Here is a 14,163-nt window from a genome sequence, read left to right as displayed (position 1 = left end):
CGACACCATCCAGGACAAGGCAGCCCGCTTGATTGGCACCCCATCTACAAACATTCACTCCCTCCACCACTGACGCACAGTGGCAGCTGTGTATACCATCTACAAGATGCACTGCAGCAATGCACCAAGGCTCCTTAGACAGCACCTTCCAAACCCATGACCTCTACCAACTAGAAGGACAAGGGCAGCAAATGCATGGGAACACCACCACCTGCAAATTCCCCTCCAAGTCACACACCATCCTGACATGGAACTATATCGCCGTTCCTTCACTGTCGCTGGGTCAAAATCCTGGAACTCCCTTCCTAACAGCACTGTGGGTATACCTACCCCAAATGGACTGCAGCGGTTCAAGAAGGCAGCTCACCACCACCTGCTCAAGGGCAATTAGGGATGGGCAATAAATGCTGGCCTGGCCAGCGACACCCACACCCCATGAATGAATTTTTAAAAATTGTAAGTGAAGCAGCTTGAATTAGAAAAATAAATGAAGCAACTTGAATTGGAAAATAGATAAAGAAAAGCAAAAAATAACTTGAATTAGAGGTTCAAAGAGAAAGGGAAGCAAGACAATTTGAATTGGAAAGAGAAAGGCTTTGTTTATGTGGTCATTAAATAACTGGTAGTTTGGATGATGATTCGAGTTCAACTCCGGGTTTTGATTTAACAAGAAATATTTGCCTAGTCCTAAATTTATTGAGGAAGGGATTGAAAGGTAATTTTCCTCACTTGAGAAAATTACTACAAGGTTAGCATGGCTGTGAGAAACATGGACCATTCTTCTACAAAGCGCTTTAATTGGAAAAACCTTGGATGTTTATTCAAGTCTTTTGGAGGAACAGTCTGTAGATTATGAGACAGTTAAAAATGTGGTACTTAACGCATTGGAGTTGGTTCCAGAAGCTTATGGATTAAAGCTTCAAAGTTTCAGGAAGAGACAGAATCAAACTTTTGTAGAATTTGCTCGAGAAAAAGAAATGATTTTTGACTTGGTATCGTAACTTGAACAGAATTTTAAAAAGGTGAGAGAGTTGTTAATGGAGAAATTTAAAAATAGTGTTTCAAGCGGGTATTAGGACACCCAGAAGACCATAAAGTTTAGAAGACAAGCTGCTGTCTTAGCTGATGGTTATGATTTGTCCCATAAGTAGCTAGGGGGTAGTAGATCTTTGTTTGCAAATCCACACAGGAGTTGGAGAGAAAGAGACAGAATGATATTGAACGATTGTCTGGGTACAAATAAGGAGATGGCAGACATGAGAAGACATTTGGGGCTGAATTTTACCAAATCCTTGACGCCATGGGTTGTGGCGGGGGGCTCGTAAAATTCTGCGGGGAGAGGCCCGCCTCGACCCCCTACGTCAAGATGGGCTCGCCGCAAATTGACAGTGGCGGAGGGACCTCGGTGTGTCAAGCGGCGGGGCCATAATCTAACTATTCAAATGAACAATAATAAGATAAAAATGAATTTACCTGCTGGCGGCGGCTGTCCCACGCGATTTTACGGGTACTGAACACAATACACGCGCCTTTAGACCCCCGTACGGCGTTCTGAGGTGAGAAACTGGTGGGGAGGGGGTAGGACTAACATTACCAGGGTTGGGGGGGGGGGTGGACCGGCAAAAACAAATGTGATTAGGTGAGGGGATTGTGGGAAGGGGTTGAAGGCTCAAGGGAAGAAATTTCGGGAATGGGAGGAAAGTTGTGATGGAAACTTGAATTTACTTTTGGGGGGTAGGACAAATAATACATGGATTATTCATTGAGGGGATGGGAGAGGGGATTGGAAGTGTGCATAAAATTTTATTGCAATTTATTTAAAAACCTGTCACTTTAAAAATGTAAATGCCACAGAAGGGCTTGAAGCCCTTTATTTTTCTGACAAATATGCCACGTGGGACCTTGTTAGATGCTTTACTAAAATCCAAGTAGACCACATCCACTGCACTACCCTCATCAATCCTCCTTGTTAGTACCTCAAAAAATTCAATTAAGTTTGTAAGACAAAACCTTCCCTTGACAAATCCATGCTCACTATTCTTGATTAATCCATGCTTTTTTAAGTGGCAGTTTGTCCTATCTCTCAGAATTGATTCTAATAATTTGCCCAACACTGAGGTCAGACTGACTGGCCTATAATTATTTGACCTATCCCTCGCACCCTTTTTAAACAATGGTACAACGTTCACAGACCTCCAATCCTCTGGTACCTCATCTGTATCTATTGAGGATTTGAGGATTATCCTCAGAGCATCCGTTATTTCCTCCCTGGCTTCCTTTAACAGCCTGAGATACAATCCATCCAGTCTTGGTGATTTATCCACTTTCAAGGATGTCAGACCCTCTAGTTCTTCCTCTCTCATTATGCTTATCATATCTAATATTTTACACTCCGCCTCTTTTACTACAATATCTGCATCATCCCTCTCCTTTGTGAAGACAGAGACAAAAAACTCAATGAGAAATCCCCACGTCCAGAAGAACCAAATGGATTGCAGTTCACATCTACTGGTATGCAAAAGCCAGAGGGGCTATTAAAATCATTGTTTACCCAGGGACATGGTTAAAATTGTGGATTTACATACACGGAGGAAGACCACTTTCAGAAAACACCACAAAAAAAGTCTTAATTGGATTATGGTTTCTGGTTATGGATTTGGCAAAGGAATATTGTCAAGATGGACTATCTAGTGGGCAATGGGGAAGACTGTTATGGGTATTGCATGTGATAAGGTAGTTGTTCAAGTGTACAGCACATTATTAACTATTTTGTTCTTGCTGGTGTAAATGAAAACACATCACTCAAGGTGAATTTTCATTTTTTTTTCCTGGGGGAAGGTGCTACGATCATCTGGTTCATGGTTTGTATTAACTTTCTAGAAGTAACTTTTAATTTTGGAATTGATTTTTTTTAAATGCAAGAGAAATAAAAATGCCTGGTTTGAGAAGCTGGCAAACAAGCCTAGGGTGGTTACAAATCAAAAAGGGGCCCATGTTTATTTAGTAAAGCCATATTGGGAAGTGTAAAGACCCTACACAATAGGAACCCGTCTTCAGCTACCTCAGTCAAGGGTTTAAATTATTTATGATTTCTCAGATCAAAGAGAAGGTTTGGAGTTGGAAATTAGTTTAAATTGCTATCTGGGACATCCTACATGTACCATATGGTGCTATGGAGATAGATGATGCAGGAGGTGTCAGCTGGTTTGTTGTTCTAAATGTTTGCTGACACAGACAGTCAGTTGGCTTTTGGAAAAGTAGTTGGCTTTTGGAAGTTAGTTGGACTCAGGAGGCAAGAGGCCATCCAGAATCAGGGCTGTTTCTTTTTTGAGGCAGACCCATGCTCAAGCTGGGAAATCCAGATTCGTGAGGTGTTGAAGGTGAACTGGAGGACTTGCCTAGCCAAAGCTCGTGGGAGAATCCCCAGGAAATGGCAAAGCTCAGAAAGCAGCTGAGAAATTAAGGAAATCAAAGTAAATTCCCAAGAGGTGTGGTACATTTTGGATTGGTGCCAGGAGAAGTGAACAACCCACCAAGCTCCTGTAACATATAGGAGGAACTCTTGTGATGGAAGTAACAGCCAAACAGGACTGTTCTGTTAAAAGATTTAGGGTTTAAAGCATACAACTTTGTGTTGTCACGGAACTGTATTTATTTTTTCTCCACTGCTTGAAATAGTGTGCCTTTAAGACTCTGTTAAAAACAGTGTACCCTTAAGACAGAGAGAGAAGGGTTAGACTTCTGAGGCACAGTGTGCCAACTGCATTTGTTACCTAGGCAACAGCAGGAGAGGGGGAGGTCACATGGTATAATGTTTCAATTTAACTGTGTGGAAAAACCAGCTGAAACCAGTTTTTAAGAGACACCAGCGAATCGTGATTACTGAAGGAAAGAGCTGTCTATTTCTCTCAGCAAAAATTCTACAAGGAGCTACAGACCAGTTAATTGCCTAAGGAGGAAAAAAACCTTTTGAAGAGACCATTTGTATTGCTGGAGGTTGTAAAATTCCTTTTTCTTTACTTCCAATCTAAGAGTTTGTGCTTCAAGATTGACTCTCTTGACTGATTGCATTTGCTGGAATTTGCAGTAAAATTTCAACTGAGAGACTGTCGGTTTTAAAGTTCAAGTGGACCTACTGTTGTGCTCATTGTTGAAAGATCTGTGTGATGTCTGCTGTGGCCCAAGTGTTTGAATGCCTATCTATTGAAGGACTGTTTCATCAAATCCGCGTGGAGACTTCATACGGCATCCAATTATTTTTATGCTAGGATACCTCACCCATCAGGAATGTAACCCACAAAGAATAACAACCCAGTTATTTATTTATTCTTAAGAAACAGTTCATTTTTAAAACATCATTCTTTCTAAAAAAAAACAGTTAACCAGTGATTTTTGAGTGTATGTGTGTGAATGGGGGAGTTAGGTTAAAATATGAAGTTATAAGGTCTTTAGACATAAATTTTTCTTAATAGTATTTAAAATTTAGTTTTTTAATAAATAGTTAATTTGTTGTTGTCTAAAGATACCTGGTTTGGTCTGTTTTATTCTGGGGGTTGCTAGAGTGTTTAATTTGGCTGTTTTCCAGTTGGGTGGGAAAACTTTAACAACATGCTGTGACCTGTGGAGTGATGGGATTGAATTGACAGTGTGTTGCTCCCGCTGCAGTCATAACAATGTTCTGTTAAGATTGAAGTTCAAAATATAAATGTCTCAAGTTGTAGTGTTAAGTTATTAGCTTTTCACTTTGTTTAACTTTTGTTCATTAAGGCTTTTTGTTTAGAACGTAAAATCTTGTGGCATAATTCTTGCAGTAATAACTGGGAATTCAACTTTCTCTTTTTAAAAGTTAACAGTCCCTAACGGGATCGTAACACTGACTCTCAGATGTTAAAATTTAGGATCCCTTTCACACGAGTGCAAGTGATGAGAAATGACCTTTTCTTAGAATCAACAAATACAAGTGATGAATTATTTGTCTTCAAAATTCAACTTTGTTTTAAATTGAAGTGATGTTAATTTTGTTTTATTCGTTCATGGGATATGGACGTCGTTGGTAAGGCAAGCATTTATTGTTCATCCCTAATTGCCCTCGAGAAAACTGTTGTTAGTCATCTCCTTTGAACCACTGCAGTCCATGTAGTGTTGGTACACCCATAGTGCTGTTAGGGAGTGCATTCAGAATTTTGACCCAGCGACAAAGAAGGAACAACAATATAGTTCCAAGTCAGGATAATGTGTAACTTGCAGGTCGTGGTGTTCCCATGTACCTGCTGCCCTCGTTCTCCTAGGTCAGGGGTTTGCAGCCTATGGCTCATTAAGGACTCACGTGCAGCTCCTGGCCTAGATCAACCAAACCCATTTTGATGGCAATTAAAAAGCTTGTTTCATTTTAAAAAAAACTTTTTTAACATTGTACTTGTGAGAAAGTATCAATTAACTTATTTGTAAAAACCTTTAAAATGTTGTTGCAATACATCTGTGTCTTGTTTTTTATTATCTGCATTTGAGTAACAGCATTGCAGCCCTTAAGATATTGCATTTTTGACTAAATTTAAAAAAAGACTTCTTGTTATTAAGGTTGCCAACCCCTATTCTAGGTGGTAGCGGCTGTGGGTTTGGGAAGTACTGTTGAAGAAGCCTTGGCGAGTTGCTGCCGTGCATCTTGTAGATAGTACACACTGCAGCCATGTTGTGCTGGTGGTGCAGGCAGCAAATGTTTAAGGTGGTGGATGGGGTGCCAATCAGCAGGCTGCTCTTTCCTGGATGCTGTCAAGCTTCTCGGGTGTTGTTGGAGCTGCACTCATCCAACCAAGTGGAGAGTATTCCATCACACTTCTGATTTGTGCCTTGTACATCGAGGAAGAAGAATGGAAGTTGTGTCACTTGCTGCAGAATACCTCGTCTCTGACTTGCTTTTGTAGTCACAGTATTTATGTGGCTGGCCCAGTTAAGTTTCTGGTCAGTAGTGACACCCCAGGATTTTGATGATGGGGAATTCAGTGATGGTAATTCCATTAAATATCAAGGGGAGATGGTTAGATTTTCTTTTGTTGGAGATTTCATTGTCTGGCACTTGTGTGGCACGAATGTTACTTGCCATTTATCAGCCCTAGCCTCAATGTTGTCCAGGTCTTGCTGTGTGCTGGCATGGACTTTTTCATTATCTGAGGAGTTACAAATGGATCTGAACACTGTGAAATCTATGAACATCACCACTTCTGACCTTATGATAATGGTAGTTAATTAGAAACAGCTGAAGATGGTTGGAACCAGGACACTACCCTGAGGAACACCTGCAGCAATGTCCTTGGACTGAGGTGATTGGCCTCCAACCATCTTCCTTTATGCTAGGTATGATTCCAGCCAGCGGACAATGCCCCACACCCCCAAAAGGTACTCATTGACAAGGGCTCCTTTCTGATGCATTTGGTCAAATTCTTCCCTTGATGACATGACCGTGCTAAATGGGATAGATTTCGAACAGATCTGGACATCCATGAGGCTCTGTGGGCCATCAGCAGAAGAACTGTATTCAATCACAATTTGTAACCTCATGGCCCGGCATAGCCCCCACTCTACCATTACCATCAAGCCAGAGGACCAACCGTGGTTCAATGAAGAATGCAGGAGGGCATGCCAGAAGCATCACCAGGCACACCTAAAAATGAGGGGTCAGCCTGGTGAAGCTACAACACAGGACTACTTGCATGCCAAATAGCAGAAGCAGCATGCAATAGACAGAACTAAGTGATACCCACAACCAACAGCCAACGGATCAGATCTAAGCTCTGCAGTTCTGCCACATCCCAGTCGTGAGTGGTGGTGGACAATTAAACAACTGACAGGAGGAGGCGGATCCATAAATATCCCCAAACTCAACAATGGGGGAGCCCAGCACATCAGTGCAAAAGACAAGGCTAAAGCATTTGCATCCATTGTCAGCCAAAAGTGTCGAGTGGAAGATCCATCTCGGCCTCCTTCTGAGCTCCCCAATATCACAGATACCAGTCTTCAGCCAATCTGATTCACTCCACGTGATATCAAGAAACAGCTGAAGGCACCAGATACTGCAAAGGCTATGGGCCCTGACAATATTCCAGCAATAGTTCCAAAAACTTGTGTTTCAGAACAGTCTGCACCACTAGTCAAGCTGTTCCAGTACAGTTACAGCACTGCGATCTACCTAGAAATGTGGAAAATTGCTCAGGTATGTCCTATGCACAAAGAGCACAACAAATCCAACCCGGCCAATTTCCATCCTATCGGTCTACGCCCAATCATCAGCAAGTGATGGAAGGTGTCGTCAACAATGCTATCAAGTAGCACTTGCTCAGCAATAACCTGCTCCCTGAGCTCAATTTGGGGTCCGCCAGGGCCACTCAGCTCCTGACCTCATTACAGTCTTGGTTCAAACGTGGACAAAAGAGCTGAATTCCGGAGGTGAGTTGAGAAAGACTGCCTTTGACATCTAGGCAGCATTTAACTGTGTATGGCATCAAGGAGCCCTAGCAAAACGGGAGTTAATGGGAAATCGGGGAAAATTCTCTGCTGATTGGAGTCATATCTAGCGCAAAGGAAGATGGTTGTGGTCAATCATCTCAGTCCCAGGACATCACTGCAGGAGTTCCTCAGGGTAGTGTCCTAGGCCCACCCATCTTCAGCTGCTTCACCAATGACCTTTCCTCCAACATAAGGTCAGAAGTAGGGATGTTTGCTGATAATTGCACAATGTTCAGCACCATTCACGACTCCTCAGAAACTGAAGCAGCCCATGCCCAGGCATTGCCTTATAAGTGGCAAGTAACATTCGCACCACACAAGTGCCAGGCAATGACTATTGTCATGCTAGGCCCCCACCTGCCAAGAATGAGTCACTTTAATTTTGTCATGAACATTGATTTTAAACTGTTGCTGCAGCAAGAAAATGACTTGTTAAACAGATCAGCCATGGCTGGAAAGACATTTGCATATTAACAGACAGTGCTTGTGTTGACAAAGGACCATTCCCTGACACATTCAATCACATTCAGGGATTGTGTGTAAGAGGAGCATTCCAGAGACTACGAAGGTGATACAATCCAGGACTGGTTAGACCAGCTGGTTACATGGCTGTTCCAGGGTTTTCTTTTGAATTGGCCACAGAGAGTTTGAAATGAGAAAGACTGTTTGCTCCTGGACTGAGAAGATCTCTTAAGTCTGCTCCCATCTCTTTCTCACAAGCCTCTGTATTCACTGAAGACACATGAACCCCAAGAGAGAAAAGCCTCCTACAGCGAACAAGGTTTAAGAAGAAGAGTGGGCCCCAATGAAAAGCAAGATCAACCTACAATTAAGGACTCTACAGTGAGCTCAAAGAGCCATAAAAAACTCTTTAGATATTGCCTCAAACTTTTCCACTTTATTTTTCCTTCTTCTCTTTTCTGTCTCTATTTGCATGCATATATCACATATGCATGCTAGCATGAGCATGTCATGTATCCGTAGGCGTCAACCGAATTAGAGTTTAAGTTTAAGTTTAATAAATTTCAACTTTTCTTCTTTAAACCTAAGAAAACCTGTTTGTGCTGGTTTCTTTGCCTTATAATTGGAAAGCGGTGAGCAAGGATTCACCAAGAGGGAGCTAAAAACACGGTGTGTTTAAAATTAAACCCTGTTACGGTCAGACCAGGTGAAGGCAGAGAGGGGCACCGAGACACCTTTGTCACCTGGGCGTAACACCATCTTGAACAAGAGAGAATCTAACCATCTCCCCTTGAAATTCAATGGCATTACCATCGTTGATTCCCCCACGATCAACATCCTAGTGATCACCATTGACCAAAAACTGAACTGGATGTCACATAAATAATCTGGCTACAAGAGCAGGTCAGAGGCTGGGAATTCTGCAGCAAGTAGCTCACCTCCTGGCTCGCCAATGCCTGTCCACCATCTACAAGGCACAGGTCAGGAGTGTGATGGAATACTCTCCACTTGCCTGGATGGGTGCAGCTCCAACAACACTCAAGAAGCTCGACACCATCTTGGACAAAGCAGCCTGCTTGATTGGCACCCTATCCACCACCTTCAACATTCATTCCCTTTACCACCAATGCACAATGGCAGTAGTGTGCACCATATTCAAGATGCACTGCAGCAACTCACCAAGGCTCCTTCGACAGCACCTTCCATACCCACGACCTCTACCACCTAGAAGGACAAGGGTATCAGATGCAAGTTCCTCTCCAAGCCACACACCATCCCGACTTCGAACTAGATCACTGTTCCTTCACTGTCGCTGGGTCAAAATCCTGGAATCCTGGAACTCCCTTCCTAACACCCAAAATAACTGCAGAGGTTCAAGAAGGCAGTTCACCAGCACCATCTCAAGGGCAATTAGGGATGGACACTAAATGCTGGCCTAGCCAGCGACGCCTACGTCCCACGACTGAATAAAAAAAAATGGAATGGAAGAAACTGCCTTTCTTAACATCCTACAACATGTTGCTCATTATGTTAGATGTTGTTTTCAGAGACGAAGAGCATGAACTTTGAAGTTGGCACTTGGTTGAAATATAAAAAATGCCAGCTTCTCCAGAAGAAAAGGTTGTCAGCCAAAATGATAAATGAGCAAATTAAAGTACAACACATCTCGCAAAGGATTTGTTTTACAAAATTTTGGGGAAACTTAGGCTCCCATGAATGACTGAATTGAGCATAAACATTCTTCAATCTGACTACAGTATACTGAATGTTTTAACTAGCCAAATATAAAACGTTTTTTTGGGGGAGGAATGGATGGTTTTGTTAATCTTTATCATCAAAGTGCAGTTTGGGGCCATAGGGACTGGACAGAAATAAATAATCAGATTAGCAGCTGTCGGGACTCTGGAGCTTGGCTATTATCCAAATTGTTTAAGTTATTTCATAACCACACTTGAATATAGTTAAAATGCAGCGTTATGTAAACATATTGCCTCTTTTTCACATGGGCCACATAAAAGCACACAGAGCACAATCTAATACTTTCCTACTGGGAATTGCAATATTATAATATTCACACAGTAGTAACTTCTTTAATTTTATGAGGGTGAAAACGCCACATGGAGTAATTTATTCTGTACTTGCTGTTCCTGGGAAGATGCCAAACACTTGAACTGCCCTGTCTCTTTTTGGGCTGTAGCAGATTAACTCCTAATGTTGGCAATGACAAGCTAAAATCATTGACTGCACTTGCACTTGCAATAGTGGCACCAATATTCATCTATGTGAAGCTGCATTGAATTAAAAGATACCTTGTTCTGCAAGCATATCCGATGCAACCAAGAACGCATACCATTACAGTATGTGTTCTATCAATCTTGTTTGTTGCATATTATCCTCACTCGACACCAGTCAGATTAGCGGTTATTTTACAAACTGTTCTTAATATTATTAGAAGGGAATCTCTATTATGCAAACTTCAATTATTTGATTCAATTCCTCATTTCTTCAGGTCTGAAGACTTCAGAACAATTTTCAAAGAGTGACTAAGCTGTGGATTTCTCTCTATAACCTTGTGCTCACAAAAGAAGTTACAATAGGAAATATGATATTAACTTAGTAGAGCATTACAATTATAAATCCAGGTTTAAAATGTTGCAGTTTGTACGATTATTATGCTACTTCTCAGAAAAGTTATTATATTGAACTCCTCAACAACTGAAATATGTTGAAAATACACACAAGATCTTCTCAGCGTAATGTTTTCTATTCTGCATCATAAATAACAGCTTTTTAAAATCAAAATGATTAACAGTCCCAACAGGAGCAGAGGGATAAGATCTTGAACTAAATTAGCATATGCTAGGAGGTAGCAGCTGCAGTCAGGTTGAAACTAAAAAGGTGATGAGAACCAGAAAACATAATTTTGGAATTTTATGACCCAAGAACTTAATTGTGACAGTACCTGTACAGTGTGCATAATTGAAGTTTTGACACAGATAATTATTCAAAAAGAGTGTGTTACATTGCTATTGCTATTTGAGATTTGCTCTGTAGCTTAAATACAACAATTGGGCCAAGAAGAAGAAAATTTCATGCGTGTATAATTTTGGACAGCTACACATAAGTTCTTTAAATGTTGCCTAATCTACAAATTGGCCCATTCTCATTCCAATGTGTAAAATAAAAATATATTTTCAGTGTCTGGTTTCTCTATAAATAGAATATCAATAGTTAGTTCATTAAAAGCTTGAAGATGGAAGACCATTTTACACAAGATGATTTGGTCATCAACTTACTACCTTCATCAGAATGAGAAACAAATACTGCAGCTCTATTATTTGTCAAATTATCTAGATCATGAGGCATATTCAAGCTTGTTTCCCCCTACCAAGAATAGTGTTGCTTTTATAAAAATGCTAGATGCCAGGATTGTGCACAAAGATACACTTTTTCATGGAACAGTTACCAGCTTATTTCAGTGCTTTATCGAAAGCAATTATGTTCAGGTTTATAAATTTTGGAAATTATACTGTTTAAAAAGCCTACAACCACAACAAATTCATTACATCAAACACATCATTTAAATAACTGAAGCAAAAATGTGCATATTTACAAATTCAATATTAACAATAGCTACTAATTTCTGTTCTGTTGGACAATATTGTTAACAAGGAAACAATTTGAGGGACTGTCAGTCATTCTTGGACCTGAAACACAGGGATGAAAACTATGTTTTGTTATTTAACAACCTCCAGATAACTTGCAGTGGTTAGAAAGCCACTGTTGTTGATTACAATTCCAGCACACTATGGTAGGAGTTGGCAGCAAAGCGAAAATAGAATTCGGCTAGAGTAGCTAAAGCTATGCCACAGGAAAATGCAAATTTAATAACATTTTAACAGAAACTTGATTACAAACTAGGTAGGAGTGGAAGATTGGGTGATAATATTTTTATGAGGGACAGAATAGACAAGAAAGGAAGAGGAGTGACAATATTGATGAAGGAGGGAATACATATGGAAAATGTACACAGAAAAGAGTTTAGACAGAGTCAATATGGTTAGAGATCAGTGGTTAAAAGAAAAAGAAATTGTTACATGTCAGACACCCTATTTCCCTGCTACATTTAGAAGAGGAAACCTGTAGACAACAGGAAGATGAGACGAAATAACAAAATAATTGTTCTAGGAGATTTTAATACCCTGCTTACTCATTACAGCAGGAGAGACAAAAGAAAACGGAGAAAAGGGAATGGAATTTCTAAAACATGTGCAAGTCTCTTTCCTCAAACAGTATGCCTACAAGGAGGGGATGGGGGTAAGTGTTGCAGGATCTAGTTATGAATAACAAAATAGAATCGGGTAGATGCATTCAATCTGGGTGAGCAGCTCAGGGGCCGTGCGCATAATACTAGGTCCAAATAGAAAGGGAAAAAGTTTGTACAAAAAACAGGAGCACACAATTGGAATGGGGTAGATTTAAAAAAGTTGGAATGATCTAGCAGATACAATCATAACTCATGTAACTTGTGAAATTTAATTGCTACTATGATCCACTGTGTTTGCTTAGCATTTTCCTTCCAGACACATTGGCAGCCCAATACCAAATTAGACAGTGAAAGAATTGGCCATTATCCACATATCTGAAACTCAAGCACTGCAGTTTTAAATGTTCATTTCATCTTATACTGTCACAGGAGACCAACAAGGCTCAGTACAGAAATGCAAGCTAGCTTTCACTCAGGAATTCCTCTGGAAGCTGTCCTTTACTGTATGACTCTGGTACATTACCGAGCTCAGAAGCTATCAGAATAATTTGTATTAATTAGAATTTTAGTTGGACAGCGTTCAATATATGCTGCAATTAACTTGGAATCTTGTTTGTTCTTTGTGTCATAAACTGTGAAAGAAGAAAAGTAACACAGTAAATCAAGTCACCCAGTTCAGGGAAGTTGTGGTCGTCATGATCAAGAGAGAACAAACCAAAACCTATATTTGTTACCACAGACATAGCTAATGGAGGTAACCAGACTATGTTCCCCTCTGTTATATTCAGGTTGAACACTACACTAACTTTTCTAATATAAAATATTATCCTCTGACTTGCTTCTTAGATACCGCATCTATAGATTTTTATTCATAGTAACTCACATACATGTTCATAAACTTACATAAAATACATATTCTGCAATTAGCATTTTTGAAAGAAGCATCACTTTAGATCCTTACAGAGGAGCAACTAGGATAATTTCTAGGAAAAAATCTAGACCAGTCTATCACTGATAAAACTATTATGTACCTTTGGAGTCAACTTGAGAATGGTTCCTGATATGGTAAGTAAGGTTGGGAGATTTAGCAAAGTTTGCAACAGACACTCCTTGTGCTCCTCCTGAGGTCGCATGGAAACTGTAAAAGTTATTTAAAAAAACTGAACTTCCGTGCTGAGGTTACCACCTGCCAGCTGGTCTGAAGCTGTGAGGCCCCTGAGGTGCGGTCAGAGGCAGGGGGGCATGGAGTATTGCGACGGGTGGCAGAAGGGGGTGGTGGAGTGCCCATCACCTCCCCATCGCCCAGCCATCTTCCTGGGGGCGGGATAGGCAGACGATGGCCTTCCCACCTAGAGGCCAATCGAAGCACTTAAGTGGCCTATTAATGGCCAAATAAGGGCCTCTTCCCACTGCCACTGGGATCTTACCAGTGGCAGGGGTAGGGGGGGGGGTGGGATGATTACACCGCACAGGGATGCCTTGTAAAACGAGGCGCTCTGTCTGCGGGCTCGGTGGGATGGGGGTTGGAATCCATCCTTCGTGGGCAATTTGTGGCCCACAGAGGATCCCCACCAGGAATTACTTTACCGCTCCCCCCCACCCCGAGACCCCCCTACCCCTGGACTGCACGACCACTCCCCCACCCCCCTGGCCTTCCAGACTGGCCCTCAGGACCCCGGCTCACCTACTTCTGTTCCAGGGTTCCAGCGATAGGCCTGGGTCGAAAGCGTCTGCAATACTGGCAGTAGCCACTGCTCCCGGTGGCGCTGCCAATGCTGCTGAGCTGCAGGCCCTCTGATTGGCTATCAGCTCCTAGAGGCAGGATTCCTATCTCTTTAAAGTCTTTAAAAGGTACAGGGATCCCGCCTCCTCAAACTTTGATTTCAAAAAAGACTAGAGGATCTCTCTTGGCTGATTGGGGGGGGCGGGGGGGT

This window comes from Heterodontus francisci, chromosome 12, assembly GCF_036365525.1.
Source record: "Heterodontus francisci isolate sHetFra1 chromosome 12, sHetFra1.hap1, whole genome shotgun sequence".
Classification (NCBI taxonomy): domain Eukaryota; kingdom Metazoa; phylum Chordata; class Chondrichthyes; order Heterodontiformes; family Heterodontidae; genus Heterodontus; species Heterodontus francisci.
The sequence above is the reverse complement of the archived record's forward strand: the minus strand, read 5'-3'. Positions refer to the sequence as shown.